The 17,258-nt window shown below is 45.0% G+C and overlaps 1 protein-coding gene across 1 annotated transcript in view; it reads right to left on the minus strand.

The window, feature by feature from the left end:
* Window positions 1-17,258, minus strand: part of FAM53C (family with sequence similarity 53 member C) — a 1,140,347-nt gene that overhangs the window by 679,923 nt on the left and 443,166 nt on the right. The window lies entirely within an intron of this gene.

Consider the following 17,258-nt stretch of genomic DNA (forward strand, 5'->3'; position numbering starts at 1 on the left):
ATGTAGCACTTCTAACAGAGCTGGGTCAGAGTCAAGCAGAGATTGCCTCTTAGTATACAATATGAGACATAGAATAGCTGGAGTTTTTTGAGTCTGTCCATGAAGGACATGTTTAAGGCCTAGGATCCTCTTCGTTAGGTACTTCTATGGCCTTTCCAGCTGTTGCAGGTGTCTAGTGAGGTACATGCCAAATGGGGCATTACACTATATGATTGGTCTAATGAGGGAAGAGTAGAGAGAAATGACCTCTTTCTTCCTGGATGCAAAACCCTTGGTAATGAGATGTGCCACAAAAAAGGACTTTCTGACAACAGCGGCAATATGGTGGTTGAAAGAGAGGTTGCTGTCAACCTGTGTCCCCAGATCTCTTATAACGCCTTCAGTGTTCAGTGGGCTCCCATCGATGTGGTAATTAGTGGGAACTGAGTTTTTCCCAAAGGGGATGATGACACATTTTTTGGCATTAAGCTTAAGGCCATGGTTTTGACACCAGTCATTGGTCTCAGTGAGGCCTTTCTGTAGGATGACTGCATCACTTGGGGAGTTAATAATGGCTCCCAGCTTGCAGTCGCCTGCAAATTTGGTCAGCCAGAGTCGCTCCATGTTGGCCTGGACTTCTGAGAAGTAGATGCCAAACAGGAGAGGACCCAGGACCGATCCCTGTGGAACTCCACTCGTGACTGGTCGGCAGTCTGACTTTGAATCTACTACTTTCATACTGTGGGTTCTATCTGTGAGCCAATTTGCAACCCACCTAACAATATATGGGTTGATACCTAGTTTGCTGAGTTTATCAATAATTCCTGAGTGAGGAATAGTATCAAAGGCCTTGGCCAGATCAAAGTAGGCTGTATGAAGTGACTTATCTTTATCCACGGCTCTGGTGACTGACTCAAAGAAGTCAACCAGGTTGAGCAGGCAAGATCTATCTTTCACAAAACTAAATTGTGTGGGATCTACAGTTTGGAGATTCCCTATATCCTTGTTAATTAGGTCCATGATGATGCTTTCCATAGCCTTACATATCAGACTCATCAGGCTAATGGGGTGATAAATTCAAGGGTCTGTAGTTGCTCCTCCTTTATGGAGAGGGATGACTGTAGCAGTGCACCATTCGTTAGGGACAAAGCCTGAGGTGAGGCTGTGAGGGAACACAACACACAGATGTGGTGCCAGTTCACTTTGTAATTCATGTAAAACACAGACAGGGATATTGTCGGGTCCCATTGAAGCTGTATTCTTGGGCTTAGAAAATGTAGCTTTAACCTGTGCTGCAGTAATGTTGGGTGCCTAGCATTAGTCCGGTATTGAGATTGGGAATAAGAGGAAGTGGAGGATATGCATATAGTAGACCAGAGGGCCAAGCATGGACTACAGCGCCTCTGAGGGACTCCCACAGTGGGGGGGATCAAAACAAAATACTCACTGCACTTCACGTTGGAAGGAGAGGTGAAGAGATCGCAGCAAGGCTGACCCCAATTTAGAAAGATCTTGTCCACTACTGACAGATTCAGAGACCACTTGTAAGGCATCAGAATAGACTGGCTGAGCCTGTCCACCAGGATGTTGGACTTTCCCGGAATGTGCGTTGTCACAAGAAAATGGCTGGTAGAGACTGCCCATTCCCACAATCTCATGGCCTCGCAGCAAAGGGGATAGGACCTGCTTCCCCCGTTTGTTGACATACCAGACTACTGACATATTTTCTGTCTGTATGGCAACAGTCCCAGGAGGAAGAGAGGCATGGAGCGCTTGCGATGCCAAAACCACCGCCCTCATCTCCAGGACACTAATATGCAGACTGATCTCCAGAGCAGACCATATGCTTTGGACCATCCTTCCCATACAAAGCCCTCCCCCACCCGACCAGGGAGGCGTCCGTGGACACTGTGGTCGTGGGAGAGAGAAGAACAAATGGCCAACCCAGAAGGAGGTCCTGCGATTGGAGCCACCAAAGATGGGAGTCCCTGCAAACACAAGACAGTCTAAAAGGATGGGAAAAGGGAAGGTCTAGGAAGGACCACTGAACCACTAAGGTCCACTGCAGGACACGTATATGAAGGCACGCAGTTGGAACAAGGGTGATCGTGGCCACCATGGATCCCAATGCCTGAAGAACTAAGCCTGCCGGGGGGGTAATTGGGCTTGAAAAAGGTCCTGTACATGATGGCAGAGTGATGAGTCTGTCTGGAGCCAGAAGTACTTTGCCTTCTGTAGTGTCTAGTTGAGCACCTATGAAATCCAACACCTGAACTAGTGTCAGTTAGGACTTGTTCAGGTTTATGGTAATATCCAGGGACAGAGCTATATGAAGAAGATAATCCATGGTCTGAATTAGCTGATGCCTGGTGGGAATGGAGAGGAGCCAATTGTCCAGGTAGGGAAAGACCTGAAATCCCTGCAGTCGCAGGTGAGCCGCCACTACTTTAGTAAACACCCGGAGAGTAGTGGTGAGTCCATATAGGAGTACTCTGAACTGAAAATGACTGGCTCCCAGAAGGAAGCAGAGAAAGATTTGGAAGCGCCTGTCCATTTTGATACGGTAGTACGCTTCCTGGATGTCCACCAGGCACATCCAGTCGTTCATCTGCAGGAAGGGCAGAATGGACTGAAGGGTGACCATCCCAAAACTGTCTTGGCAACAGACAGGCTCAGGGTCAAAAGATCTAGAATGGGTTTCAAGTCCCTCGTTTTCTTTGGCACCAAAAAGAACCTGGAAATAATGCCTGATCTGGAGTGGTCTGGGGGGGATGGGCTGGATGACTCATTTTGCGAACAGCCTGGCAATTTCTATGGCTGCCTCCTCCCCTTGACCGGGTGGAATTTCTGGGAGCTGTCTGGGTGGAAAGGGGGGAGTGAAGAAAGTGGATACAGTAAGCTCTGGATATGACCTGCAAAATCCAACAATTGTTCGTAATGGACTCACAGGCCATTGGGTGCCGAGATACGCACCCCCTGACTACCTCTAGAGATGAGCAGTCAAGCAGTCCCTCAGGATTGCTGAAAGGGCTTGTCTTGGAAAGAATCCTGAGACCCCTGGTTCTTCTGACCCCCTCTTCCACGAGGTCGGGTCTGCCGTATCCTCCTTTGCTCTTGGGGAAAGACGTATCCCGAGTCTCTTGGGAAAAACCCTGAGACTTCCGAAACAGCTTCTTGCCCCCACGCTGATTCCTTGAAAAGGATCTTTGTGGAGAGGAGAAGTGGATCCCAACAGCAAACATGGTCTTCCCATCCTTCTTGCTCTGGGTTAGTGTGTCACTAACTGTTTTTCCAAACAATGTGGAACCATTGTATGGAGTGTTTGTGAAAGACGCCTTGAAGGGGTCCAAAAAGGCACAAAGCCGGAGCAAAGCATGTTGCCTGATGGCCACACCAGTCTCCGCAATCCTCGCAGTACCCTTGGTAGCATGTGAGAGAAGCCTCATGGACGTATTAGAAACAGAAGAGAGGGTGGCCATACGGGAGGAGAAAACCTTCTTCTCCTATGCTGACATGGACCCTGGGGCAGACTTAGTGACCTCCCTGACCAGGTCCCACTGCAGTCTGATTACATGTGCCAAATAATTCAGCACACATAAGGCAAAGGTGGCTGAAGCTCAGGTTATCTTCCAAAATGATCCATCACCCAAGACTCCCTTGTCTTGTGGGTGGATGGAAAAACTCTCCTAAGCTAGCTCCTTCTTACTGGCCACCACAACAACTATGGCATTGACTGGAGAACCCCTTGGACAAATGGGGCTTGTCAGATGCGACACTAAGAACCCTGTCCAGATGCCTGGGGATGGGCTCAACCATGTCCTCTTCCTTCCATGCCCTAGTGGAGATAAGATCCACTGAAGGATCTGTGAGGGGAATACCCAGGAGGTAGAAGGTCCTGTGCCAAACACCTCCAGGAACACCGACTTGTCAGGACTGGGCTTGAGGTAGACCACCCACCGCATTGACAAAGGATCCCCATAATGTCCCCAAAGGAGACATCCTCTGGGGGTGATTGGGGGGAGCTCTCCCGTCCTCCAAGTTGGTATCATCAGTGAGAGACTCTGGCGGGGAGTCTAACTCCCTCCTCTTGCATTTATGCTTCCAAGGGGGCTCCTTGGCAGGGACTCTGGGGAGGACTCCGAAGCTTCGGGGAGTTCCTGGATCAGAACCTCCTGGGGCACACTGGCAGCAGGCTGTCCCTGAGGGGGCAGGACAGAAGACTCCAGGCCAGGAGAGGAGGCCAGGGTGGAATCTGAGAATGAGAGTGTCTAGACTCTCGGAGGAGCCAAGAAGACACTCTCCACCACCTCGAACACCAAAGGTGAGAGGAACCCTGAAGGCAGAATGGCTGGGGCTGAGGCCAGACCCACTGCCCTCAGGGCCGAGGGTGAAGCCAGTGCTGAGCCTCCCAGCGCCGAAGCCCTGAGGGGAATAGACAACCCTGAAACCCTCAAAGTCGACGCCATCCCCTCAGATCCAACACTGAGGCTACGGTTCTGAGAGTTGATCTGCTCCGAAAACAAGGCAACAGTCAGGGTCGAGGTACCAGAGACCATTGGTGCCAACCCCTCAACATCCGGGAACTTCAGACCCAAGGACTCCTAAACAGAAGGTTGGATCGGAAAAGGAGAGATAGGGAAGGAGGTGGACTGTGTGCTCATGGCCCCGGCAGTGGAATGAGCAATCAAGACTCTCAGCTGAATCTGGGCCCAAAGGAATTTCATCATCATCCTGTCCATCTCGGTCTCGGACAGACTCTGAGTGGACCGGACTGAAGAGGCCACCGACTCTGGCCTAGAATGACACCCAGGAGAGGCAGTAGTTGGGGACCAAGCCCAACAGGTCTCCAGGGAGAAGCATGGAGACCGGAGCTGAGGGGAATTCTGGCTTGGATCTGGGTGAGGATTAGATGAAGGCTCAGCTGAGGAAGAGCACTCGAGGGACCTCTTCCTAGGCCAATCCTACTTTTTAATATGGTCCTTCTCTCTGTCCCCGGACTTCTTAGTGGGACGTTGAGTCCCAGAAGTTAGAGCGAAAGAATATGAGGCCTCTGCAGGAGGTGGGAGAAGGCCCTTTAAAATAAGCTTGTTCCGCCTGTCAATTAAATTGCGGGGGTTGAAGTCCACGCAGATCAAACAGGAGGAATCTAAATGGGGAACTCCCAAACAGACAATGCATAGAGTGTGGGCATCGGAGGGTGGTAGCTAATGCCGACACTCTGCACACTTTCTGAAGCCTGGCTTAGGGGTGTCAACCATGGCAAAGGAAGGCCCAAAAGACTCACACACAAACACATGTGCTAGGATAGAAAAAAAGGGGATATAAATATATTTTTTAATAGAGACCAACACCAAGACGCAAAAAAGGAAGGTGGGGGGGGGTAAGAAGGATAGATAACTAGAAGAAACAGAAAAAGGAGAAGAATGAAGGCCCCAAAAAAGCAACACTTTCCTATTATGGAGCTTGGAACAGTGGAAACCTGTGCTTTTCAAAACAAGTGGCAAATGAGATTTGAGGGGAGGGGGGGAGAGAAGGGCATTATGGGTAGGGGAGGAACTTGGACTTTGGATCCATTGCTGGAGTATAAGGCCGAGTCAGATCCATGTCCCTCAGGCTGAAGACCAAATAAAAACAACAACTTCAGATTTCACTGTTATACCGATATCCTTTAAACACTGAAGGAGAAGGGCCAAATGGTGCATTAGAATATGCCTGGATGTAGCAGTTAGGAGCCAATCATCTAGGTAGGGGAAGGCTTGGAACTAGAGTACTTGCTAGTGGGCTGCTACCACTCCAATTATCTTGGGGAACACCCTGAAGTTATTGGTGAGACCAAATGGCAGGGCTCTGAACTGTAAATGACTGGCTCCCACATGGAAACACAGAAATGTCCTGGACTGTTTAGCTATTATCATGTGGTAGGAAGCATCTTGGAGAGTTATCAAGCCCATCTAATTGTACCTACTCAGAACGGGCAATATGGACTGAATTGTGACCATCCAGAAGTTTGTCTGTTATCCAAATTGGTTGAGATGGCTGAGATCTAAAATTGGGCTGAGGTCCTCTGTCTCCTTTGGAACTAAAAAGAACTTGAGTAGACTGTGGATCCTAATTGGTATTTGGGAACCGGCTGGAGGACTCTCTTCTAGCAACTTTGAAATCACCACTGCTGCTGGCTCCCAATGACTAGATGGAATGCCTGTGATCACTTTCTTTTTTATTGAAAGACAAGAAAAGGTAATGGAATAGCATCTAGAAATTATATTTAGCACCAACTTGTCTTTTGTTAAATTTTGCCAGGATTGTGGGTGCAGATATAAGCATCCCCAAAATGCCTACAGAGTGCAGCAGTCAGGCAATGCTTCAAAGATGCTATGGCTTCTCAGTGAAGGGACTGTGGAAATCCTGATTATGCAGTTCACCTCTGCCTCTAGGGGGATGACAATTGGGATTCCCTTCACCTATGTTACATGAATGCCCATCACCAGAAGAATCCTGGTAAGGAACTGACATTCAAAACCAAATTTTTTTCTCTCTCCGATTCCTGCAGTAGGATCTCTGAGGTGTGGAAAACAGATTACCTACTGTAGAGAGAGTGAGTATTACCATCTGCTGGCTCCTGGTCAGCATGGCTTTCACCTTAGGCCCAAAAAGTTTGGAGCCATTGTAAGGGACACTGATGAAGGACGTCTTGAAGCCTTCTGCAATATCACAAAGATGTTTCCAGGCATGCTTTCTGACTGTATGTGTAAGAAGTACGACACATGGCTGCATTAGAGGTTGATTGCAGAGTTAATAGTTGGGAGTCCACAGTCTTTTGGACATTTGCAGGCAAAACTCCAGAAAGAGACTTGGAAATTTCTTTAGTCACATTCCTCTGAAATCTGAAGACATTAGCAAGATAATTCAGTAACTTGAGTGCAAATGTCACAGATATGTCCTTTTCGTAAACCTATCCAATGCCCTAGACTCCTTGTTAGGTAGATGAACAGAGGAACTCTCTTCAGACAATTCCATTTTTGTGGCTGCTGCTCTAACCAAGGCACCCACTGCAGGAACCTTTACTCCAATGCTTCCTGTCCTTCGGAGCTGCCAAAATCCTGTCTGATTACATGGGAATGTGCTCCAAAATGTCACATTCTTTCCAAGCCCGTAGCTCTATAAGGTCGACTAGTGGATCAACAGGTGGTACCACCCAGGACAATGTTGAGCAAAGGCTTCCAAAATACAAATTCATCTAGCGAGGAATCTTCTGTGGACCATCCAGCCCCCCCACCCTTTTCATGAGTTCAAGAATTTCACCAAAGGTTTATGTGTGAAGGAAGATGACAAGAGTCAAGTGGGATAAGCTGATTCTTCCAATAGAACAGGAAGTCTGGGATTACCTGATTTGAAGGGGTATTTCAGAGATACACAGTTAAGGCCCTATACATAGCGAAAGCAGAAGTCTAAAATTCAAAGTGGAAAGGGATGATGACAAAACTGGGGGGGGGGGGCTTAAGAAAAGTACAGTTGTGTACCTACCATAAATGTAGATGTTCGAGTGTATTCACTGTTGCAGTCATTACTCTTGGCAATAATTTTGCTTTAACATGATCAGGCAGATTCTGTTCCTTTAACCAAGCATGCCTTCTAATAACAGAACCTGTAACAGCGGCCCTGCAAGAGGCCTCCAGTGAATCATAACCACACTGCAAAGAGTAGTGACTGCAACAGTGAAACACGATAAACATCAAGGAGAGACCGATTTTGGATGCAGATCCTTAAAAAGAATAACAATAACCATACAGAATATTGTATTCATAAATTAGCATAAAGTATTCTGAAAACTAAGCCAATATAGGAACGGAGAAAGGAGATTCTGCCACTAGGGATGACTGCAGTTAGGGATACAGACAATAGGCAAGAAGGTGCTGGAATTTACTGAAGAAAACTGGCAAAAGAACCAAGGTAATGGGATCAAATAATTAGAGGGGGGAAGGTAATAGAATGTGAAGAGGCCAAGAATATATTAGGACTGCAAGCTAGAGAGTGCCTTCACTAACAAGGGTTGATAAAAGAGTATAGGCAAAGAGAAAGAAATAGGTGGATTCCTAAGTGAAAAACCAGCACTGGTACAGTTTTAGTAGAATTTAGAAGCTGCTGTTATAGAAATAATTATTAGGGCATATAAATATTGCACAATGATTATAAGAATCAATCAGAGATGGTTAGAAAGGATTGGGAAGAGATTGGATAAGCAATTCACAAAAAAAAAAAAAAAAAAAAAAAAAAACAATGAGGGGAGATATGTATGTCTCCTAAATATGCAACAAAGTCTAGAAGATTTAGGATCTTTGCTTGGAAGTGTTTAGATAAGTTTTCTATACCCCAAGTAGACTTCAAAGAATTTTTACTCAAGTAGACAGCAAATGTTGGAGGTGTGATGGGGAAGAAAGAGGTAATTGGGAACACATTTTCCAGGAGTGCAATGAGTTGGTAGACTAAAAATTCCCTGCAGACTACTCTGTAAGAATAATGGACAATCAAACTGCTATGACTAAGGAAATTATTTTTTTTTTGAGCTATCACACAATCGGAATTGCTTAGACATAGTAAGGCCTTGCTAATTCTACTTATGTTGGTTGCCAAAAAAGCAGTTACTTGGAAATGGAAATCAAAGTATAACCCAACTGTGCTAGAAGTAGTGAATATAGTGACAGAGATAAAACAACTGGAAATGGGATCTTCAGAAAACAGCAGGAGCAATCTGCATAGAGGAAAATAGAAACTGTTGGAATAATACAAGCAGATGAGGAATGAAATTTAAAAGGAGGCAGGATTTGAATGAGCTATGTAATGCTTGACTGACAGTGACTGGATAGATAAGTGATGCATAATGTTTGCAACTAAAATTATGGCAATATGGTTTGTTTTCATTTATACAACTGTATAATTGTTTATGTCATAAGTGATAATTTAATAAAAATGTTTGTTTAATAAACTAAAAAAAAGAATGTTAAACAGAATTTCTCCAAAGGTGACATCTTCTGAAGGAGACATGGGTGAACCCTCACTTTCATTCAAATCCGTATCCTCCGTGAAAAACTCTGTGGAGGAGTCTACATGCTCTTGCTTGTATGTCTGTTTCTTGTGAAGTGATTCTGTTGGGGGGACATATGGTTCTGAATCAAACTAGGAGCTGACACAGCAAGTTGTGTTGGAAGCCTGCGGTGCCAACTGTCTGTCTCTATCAGGATGAAAATATGACACAGTATCCAGTTGGGACTTGGGTGGAACTGAACTCAAATAAAGTGTCCCCTTTTGAGTAAACCCAAACCCTTTCAACAACCTCAAAGGCCAAAGCTGCTGCCAGAACCAAGGATATCCCTGGATCTGAAGAGAGAGAAACCTCAATCCCAAGTACCGCTGGAAAAGGGCTGCCTAGCATTGAAGGATCCAAGGGAAAAGACAGCTCTGAGAACCTCAGACGAACGATCTCCCCAAATGCTGGCATAGATGATATGGTTCTGAGACCCTTTCTGATCAGAAAGCATCAAAGTCGAGAGGAATAGGGAAGCTGTCGGCGTTGAAGTAGATGGAACTGTTGGTGCTGATAGAGGCACTTTCAGATGAGTCAGACTCAAAACTGTCAGAGACAAACGATGGTCTGTAACAGGTGAAAGAAGTGGACGGGCAGGGTGGTCAGTGGTCACTATGTTCTCAGGATTGGTACCACAGAAACCAAAGCTGGATATGCGTCCTCAAAAATGTTCTCATCGATTCATCAATAACTGGGTAGATGAAGCCACTGAAAATACCGGGATTATCTCTTTTCTTGTAAAACTAGTGTGTGTAATCTTTGGCTTACCAGTTATGGTGAAAATCAGGGTCACAGATAGGATGGGCTGAATCAAGAAGCTGTTAGTTCTGACCTCCTAACCAGTTTAGGTAATGGTTTTTCTGGTACTGACAGAGCTGATGAACATTTACTGGTAGAAGGAAAAGATCTGTCCTTTTCTTTCACTTTTTATTTACTTTTCTCTTTCTCATTTACTCTCTCTGTCTGAGACCTTTTCAGAAGATCTAACAACGCCTTGTTTCTTAGTGCATAAGGCAGAAGAGGAAGGCTCAGAAGCCAAGGTCCCTGTCAGTGGTGGGAGGAGACCAATTACCACCAACTTGTCAGGATGAGCTTGCATAGCTCCAGCACTGAAGGGAGTGAACAAAGAACATGCTGTGTCTAAATGGACAGCACCCAAACAGTATACACAAAGTGTGTGGATCCTCAGGGGACAACTTATGCCCACACTCCTGAGCATTTTTTAAAAGCTTAAGACTCGGTCACAATAATTCAGAAGTATAAAGTCTGTCTTAACTACGGCAAAAACAAATCAAATATAACTAACCAACTTCCTAAAAGTTAACTCTAAAAGTACTGCAAACACTATTGTGGCCTACTATCAAAGATTTATACGTACTACATACTAATAAAAATCTATACAAGTACCAACTTTGATGCTAGAAATAATCTAACAAAAATTGTCAGACTAGATACAGCAACTCTCTCGGTTGAGGAGAAGTAAGGAAAAAGTTTTACAACTTTCTAGTAAGGGACCCCAGCTGAAAAAAAAGCAAAGGATACAACAGCCTTTGAAAACACGTCTGAAGTCTTTAGGTGGCCAACGAGATCAACAGTATTGTACTGGAGTTCAGGGAATTATGGGTAGGGGAGGAGTCAGAGCCATGGAAGTGCAGTAGCTTCAAATTTGGTGCAGAGGTCAGATATGATCAGATCTGACATCACATATTTTGAACTGGATGAAAATAGACAACATTGGATCTAAAAGTATACAAGTTGTTTTAAACATCTTTGGGGGGGGGGGGTTGAGATGGGACAAGAATGCAGGCTGTGGGTGCAGGTCGGAGCACAAGCTCTAACATGCAGTTTCAGCATGATTAACCCTAACTTTAGTATGCTTAAAAGCCTCAGGGTGTGGCTGTCTATAAAGGTTCATAGGTTCATAGGTTCATACTTGGCTATCTGCCCAAGGGCATTTATAAGCCTAGCCCATAGTTATGTGGCTTTCGCCACCCCTTTAGTTTGAATAAAAACTATGCCTATCATTTTGCTGTGCCTCTGTCAAGCAGTGACACTGAAGTAATCCCTGGGGTATATCTGCAATCTCCCATCCATTGGTCAAGATTCCTCTTGAACAAGGCTAGAGAGGTGCTCTGCCTCACATGTACCGGGATTTTGTTCCACAGCATAGGGAGTCTCTGGGTGATGAATCTGTCCCTCCAGCACGTTCTATTTATAACCGTGTCAAGGTTTAAGTCTCCGCCCTTGTGGTTCTGAGGGATCTAGATTTTTGAGGTGAAGCATATTCATCAAATCTGGGTTTGACATGGCCTTATATGTCAGGCACAGGTCACCTCTGAGCAAGCGGTATGAGACCGAATAGAGCTGGAGTTCTTTCAGTCGGGCAGCATAAGACATATTTTTGAGACCCTTTATCCTTTTGGTGAGGAACTTTTGGGGCCTTTCAAGCTGCAGCAGGTGTCTGGTCAGATACATTCGAGCGGGCATTGTACTCAATCATAGGTCTAATAAGTGATGAGTACAGGGGACGATGACCTCCCTTGATCTAGATGTGAATCCCTTCATGATCAGGTGGGCGATATAGAAGGTTTTCCTAACTACTTTAGCAACATGAGTGTCAAGCGAAGGCTACTGTCAACCTGGGTCCCCAGATCTCTGATGACTTTTCTGTGCTCAGTGGATTGCCACCTATATGGTAGCTAGGGGTAACCTTGTTTTTCCCGAAGGGTATGACTATGCATTTTTGGCGTTTAACTTCAGGCCATGGCTCTGGCACCAGTTATCCGTTTCTGTGAGGCCCTTCTGGAGGATATCTATGTCAGATGTGTTTTCGACTATGGCCCAGTTTGCAGTCATCTGCAAACTTTGTCAGCCATAACCCTCCTGTGTTTGCTTGTACTTCAGAAAAGTAGATGCCGAACAAGAGTGGACCCAGGACTGAGCCCTGTGGGACACCACTTGTGACAGGCTTTGAGTCTGACATGGCTCCAGCAACTCTGACCCTGTGGGTTCTGTCACTTAGCCAGTTTGCAACCCATCTTGTGATGTATGGGTTTACATTCAAGCTGATGAGTTTTTCGATGATACCTGAGTGGGGTATTGTGTGAAGGCCTTTGCCAGGTCGAGGTAGGCTGTATGGACTGCCTTTCCCTCATCAATGGCCTTGGTGACTGTCTCGAAAAAGTCAACCAAGTTTAAGAGGCAGGATCTGCCTTTGACAAAGCCAAACTGAGTTGGATCCAAAGTCTGCAAGTTCCCTATGTCTTTATTTATGAGTTCCATTATGATCCTCTCCATGGCTTTGCAGATAAGGCTTGTCAAGCTAATGGGGCGGTAATTTCCAGGGTCTGTGGAGGCACCGCCCTTATGAAGTGGGACCACAGTCGCCGTGCGCCACTCCTTGGGTACGTATCCTGAGGTGAGGCTAAGATTAAACAGCTGTCCTAACTGTGGGTTTAATTCCTCGTTGAGTTCATGAAGCACACAGCCGGGGACACCATCCGGTCCCATGGCATGGATGCTGTGTTTTTTGCCTTAGTGAGGGCAGTTCTCACCTGGGCGTTGGAGATGTTTGGGGGGCTACAATCCTCTGGAATAGATATCTCTCCTTTTGGGGGAGTTTGCACTGAACCTGTCAGCCAGTATGTTGGCAATGTGTGTAGGTTCAGTAATTTTCACATCATTTTGAACTAATTCTGAGCATATCTGGGAGTTTCCTCCTAGGTTTCTAACATAGCTAAAGAAGGCCTTATGATTCTCTTTAGAGTCCTTGGCGATTTTTCTCTCAAAATTTGCCTTGGATGATTTTATGAGAGCTCTTAGTTTTTTACTTATAATGATCAAAGGTGTCTTACCTTTCAAGGATTTTGCTCTATCTTGTAGTAGCTTCCTCCTTTTGTTGTAGAGCTTGTTTATGGCTGGGGTCCACCAGACTGGACGCTTGCCTTTGGTACAGAGAGTCTTAGTTTTGTTTGGGATTGCCTGATCCATGCAGTCCTGTAGGTGCTGGTAGAAGGCATTTGTAAGTGATTCAGCGGTTTGAGTAATGTTTACCACTGGCTCAGGGGCCTTAAAGGAGACCACACTAGTTTTTAGAAGTGTGAAATCGGCTTTTGAGAAGTTTTTCACTGTGGTCTTTTTGTTTCAGGTGGGGCGGGATGAGGACCTCCAGCGAGATTAGTTTATGATCTGATCTCACCAGTGAGGGGTATACTTCGGTGTTGAACATTTTGATCCCATGTTCGTGATGATGAGATCAAGTATGTTTTCTCCTCTTGTGGGGATGGTGACTAGTTGTTCCATGGCATTTGAGTTTATGAACTCCAGGAATCTTTGGGTTAGAGTGTTCGGGCTTGAGTAGTGTTCCCAGTCTATATTAGGGTAGTTGAAGTCACCTAGTATGATGGTGTTTGGAGATACATTTATCCCCTCCAATGTTTTCAGGAAGGCCATGTGAAGTTCCTGAGTTTGAGAGGGTGGCCTGTAACATGCTACAAATTGCAGAGCAGTCTTGCCTATGGTTAATTGCACCTGGATGGTCTCTGATGCATCATGCGTTGCCACCAACCTTGAGGTGTGGGTGTCCTTTATGAATATGGACACCCCCCCTCCTTTCTTGGTGTTGTCCGGATTTTGGGGCCGGAATGCATGATATGAGGTGAAACCTGTTAGTGCTGGGGTGCTCTCAGGAGCCTTGAACCAGGTTTCTGTCACAGCACAAACATCGATGTTCTCCATATTGAGAAGGGCCTCGAGTGCGTGCATCTTGAGATTGAGACTTCTGGCATTGAGCAGCATTACCCTTAGTTTTTTCCTTTTTGGTGTTCTAGGGTGGTAGGTTTAGAATTTGAGCCTTGCCTAAAAAGGCACTATGGGGTGGCAAGAGCCTTTGCCAATATCCGGAAGCCCAGGGGTGACAGGTGCAAGCCCTCCCTTCAGAAGCAGCGTGGCTTGTCCAGCATGTCATCCCAGGCAGACAGACATTGGATCCCCTTTGAATGACACCAGAATTTAAGCCAATTATTAAAGCTGATCATCTTATCACTGTATTGTGGCATCATTCTAGGTGAAGGTAGGATACTGCTCAAGGTCAGGGTCATACCTACCTGGGCTACATAATCAGAGAGCTCCTCGATGTCCCTTTTCATGTAGTCCAAGGAGGTGCGTCTCAGGTCGTTGACACCAGCGTGGACAATGACTGAGTCGTACTTGTACCTGCTGTTGAGAGACCTGAGTGCTTGCGTTATGTGGCGGATTCTAGCGCCTGACAGGCAGCTTACTGTGACCTTCTCTTTACTCAGTCTGGTGAGCGGGGCGTCAGTGTGTCTGACTATGGAATCACCAATGACAAGTGTGTCTGGCATTTTGTTTGGCCTTAAGGGCTGTGACTGTTTGACACTCTGACTGTGTGGTCTATGTGTTGCATGTGTTGGGTCGTGAGGTGGTAGTTGTTTGGGTGTCTGCTTTGGTGGCCTCTGCTGTTTTGGTAAATTTTTGATCAGAGCCTCCGAGTATGTCTTTGTGTGAGTATGTGTATGATTTGATGTTGTGATGGTACCATGTGTGACTGGGTATGTATTGTGTGTGGTTACCTTCTCCTCCTGTCTGGTCTTGCCAGTCCTATGTTGAGAGAGCTCAGCCTCCAGTTTGGCCGTATAGTTGCATCTCTCGCATGTATTTGTGTTTTGTGGGAGAAGGAGAGGATTGTCTGTGTACATGAGGCAGTTGTAACATTGCCTCAATATTCCCAGGTTCACCAGTTGAGCTGGAGAGGACACTAGCAACTGATGCCTCGACATACTAGAAGTAGTAGATAAAGAGACTTTCAAAGGACTCCGGGGGAAGTGGGTTTTAGGCTGGTGGGGTACTATCTATAATAAGAGTGCTTTATCAAGGTGCAAGTACTGTAGGAGTAAGTGCTAGGCTTTACAGATAGAGAATAGTCTACTTGGGAATCAAGTAGAGATGAACTTTTCAGTTATAGGATATGCTGGTTAGATCAGCAGTACAGCTCGAGGAAGGTAGTTTTAAGGGAAAATTGGAAGAGTGGAATTTAAATGGCCCAAATAGTTTAACCTTGTTTAACCGCCGCTGCTCTTGTGTGCAACAGTGGTAACTCCGCTAAATCAGCTTACGCTTAGCGTGTTTTATAGCAGGGGCTGAAGGGAGCTAGGAATTGGCCCAAAACGACCAATGGACTACTAGTTTCTGGCTGAAACTTCACCAAATCAGACAAAAAGGCCGCTCAGTGCTTCCCACTCCCACTGGTAAGCAAATAAACTTCCCTCCTTCCTAATAAGGCAATGGATCAGTAACAGGAACTAAAAACAAAGCCCAGGGATCAGCAACTCTGAAACTGGACTACTCTAGTTCAGGAAGGCGGGAAAACAAGAGATTTTTTTTGTTTTATTACAGAGACAAGGAAAAAAACAGACAGTAAATGCTGTAAATCGGCTAGCGCACGTTAGTGTGTAGCCTACAGAAACAATTTGCAACAATTAGTAACTTAAAGTGCAATAAACAGTGTAAAATGCAGAAATCACTTAAAGTAGCAATAAAACAGGCGAAATGCAGTCGCTAGCTTAAATAACAGTGGGAAAGCCACAAAAATACTTATATCTGGTAGAAAGTCACTCTTTTAGCTCTCTGCTGCTTGGATCACTCTGCAGGCCACCACGAGGATCTGTGCTGAGTTGGTACAAGCTGGAAAACGCGTGTTTAGCGTGTTTTATAGCAGGGGGCTGAAAGGAGCTAGGAATTGGCCCAAAACAACCAATGGACTACTAGTTTCTGGCTGAAACTTCACCAAATCGGACAGAAAGGCTGCTCAGTGCTTCCCACTCCCACTGGTAAGCAAAGAAACTTCCCTCCTCCCTAATAAGGCAATGGATCAGTAACAGGAACTAAAAACAAAGCCCAGGGATCAGCAACTCTGAAACTGGACTACTCTAGTTCAGTAAGGCAGGAAAACAAGAGATTTTGTTTTTGTTTTATTACAGAGACAAGGAAAAAAACAGACAGTAAATGCTATAAATGCTGTAAATCGGCTAGCGCACTTTAGTGTGTAGCCTACAGAAAAAATTTGCAACAATTAGTAACTTAAAGTGCAATAAACAGTGTAAAATGCCCATAAATGGAGTGGTACTTCCCTTTTTTTGGAAAGTATATAAAGTTGTGTGTGTTTAATGTGAGTTAAAAAGCAGCTGTGGGATACAAAAATATGCATATATATTTTTTTATTTCTTGGATTTACTGAAACAAGTCTGAGAAAATGTGACACGGGTCCAAGATCAACCTGCCAGTCATTAATGTGTGCATGTAAGCTGCAAGTTGGAAAGGTTTATTTAAAAAAAAATTGTCACATAGAATATTTGAAAGTAATAGCATCTTATTGGAATGACTGCCTTATTAATAATAATTTCATGAAATGTGTAGGATGCTGCAGGTATGGACAAGAAGAAAACTACAATGAAATATATTAAGAAGTGTAGGGTACAAACAGAAATGTTACAGGAAACAGAAATGAACATGTGAATTTGGCAAAGAAAAAAATTGTACAATTGTTATTCAGCAGAGAATCGGGGACAAAGGAGAAAAGGGGAGGAATAATACTGGCTGCGAAAGAGACTTCAATAATGATAGAGGAGGAAAAAACTGACAACAATGGTAGATTTGTGGTAATAAGGGGTTACTGACTGGGAAGGAGGATTACACTGGTATGTATTTATATTCTACCTAAAAATACTATTAAAGGGACTTAGGAAAATTTTGGGACAGCTATTTACTTTCCAGCAAGGAATATTATTTTTGACTGGGGACTGGAACTTGGTATACAACAGTGAGGATTTACCAGGGGGACATAGAATGGGAAATATAACAAAGGAGGATAGATTTCTGAAGAAATATATGAGAATATTGGAGATGAAAGATGTGAAATTACTAGCAAGCAACTAGTCAATAAATAAATAAATATATCTATAATTACCCCCTGGAACAGGCTACCCATCTATGTCAAGCAAAGTTCTTCATTAGCACTCTTCTGAGTGGATGGGAAATAGGAAATACACCCCGGGGATAACTTCTGTGTCTGCTCGACAGTGGCACAGGAAAAGAACTTTCTTGGGTGGCGTAAGCCAGGGAACCTTGTTGGCTAGGCTTACGTAGGCCCTTGGGCTGATAGCCTAGTACCTACATATGA

This window comes from Protopterus annectens, chromosome 16.part0 (assembly GCF_019279795.1).
Source record: "Protopterus annectens isolate FY-2018-M chromosome 16.part0, PAN1.0, whole genome shotgun sequence".
Lineage (NCBI taxonomy): Eukaryota > Metazoa > Chordata > Ceratodontiformes > Protopteridae > Protopterus > Protopterus annectens.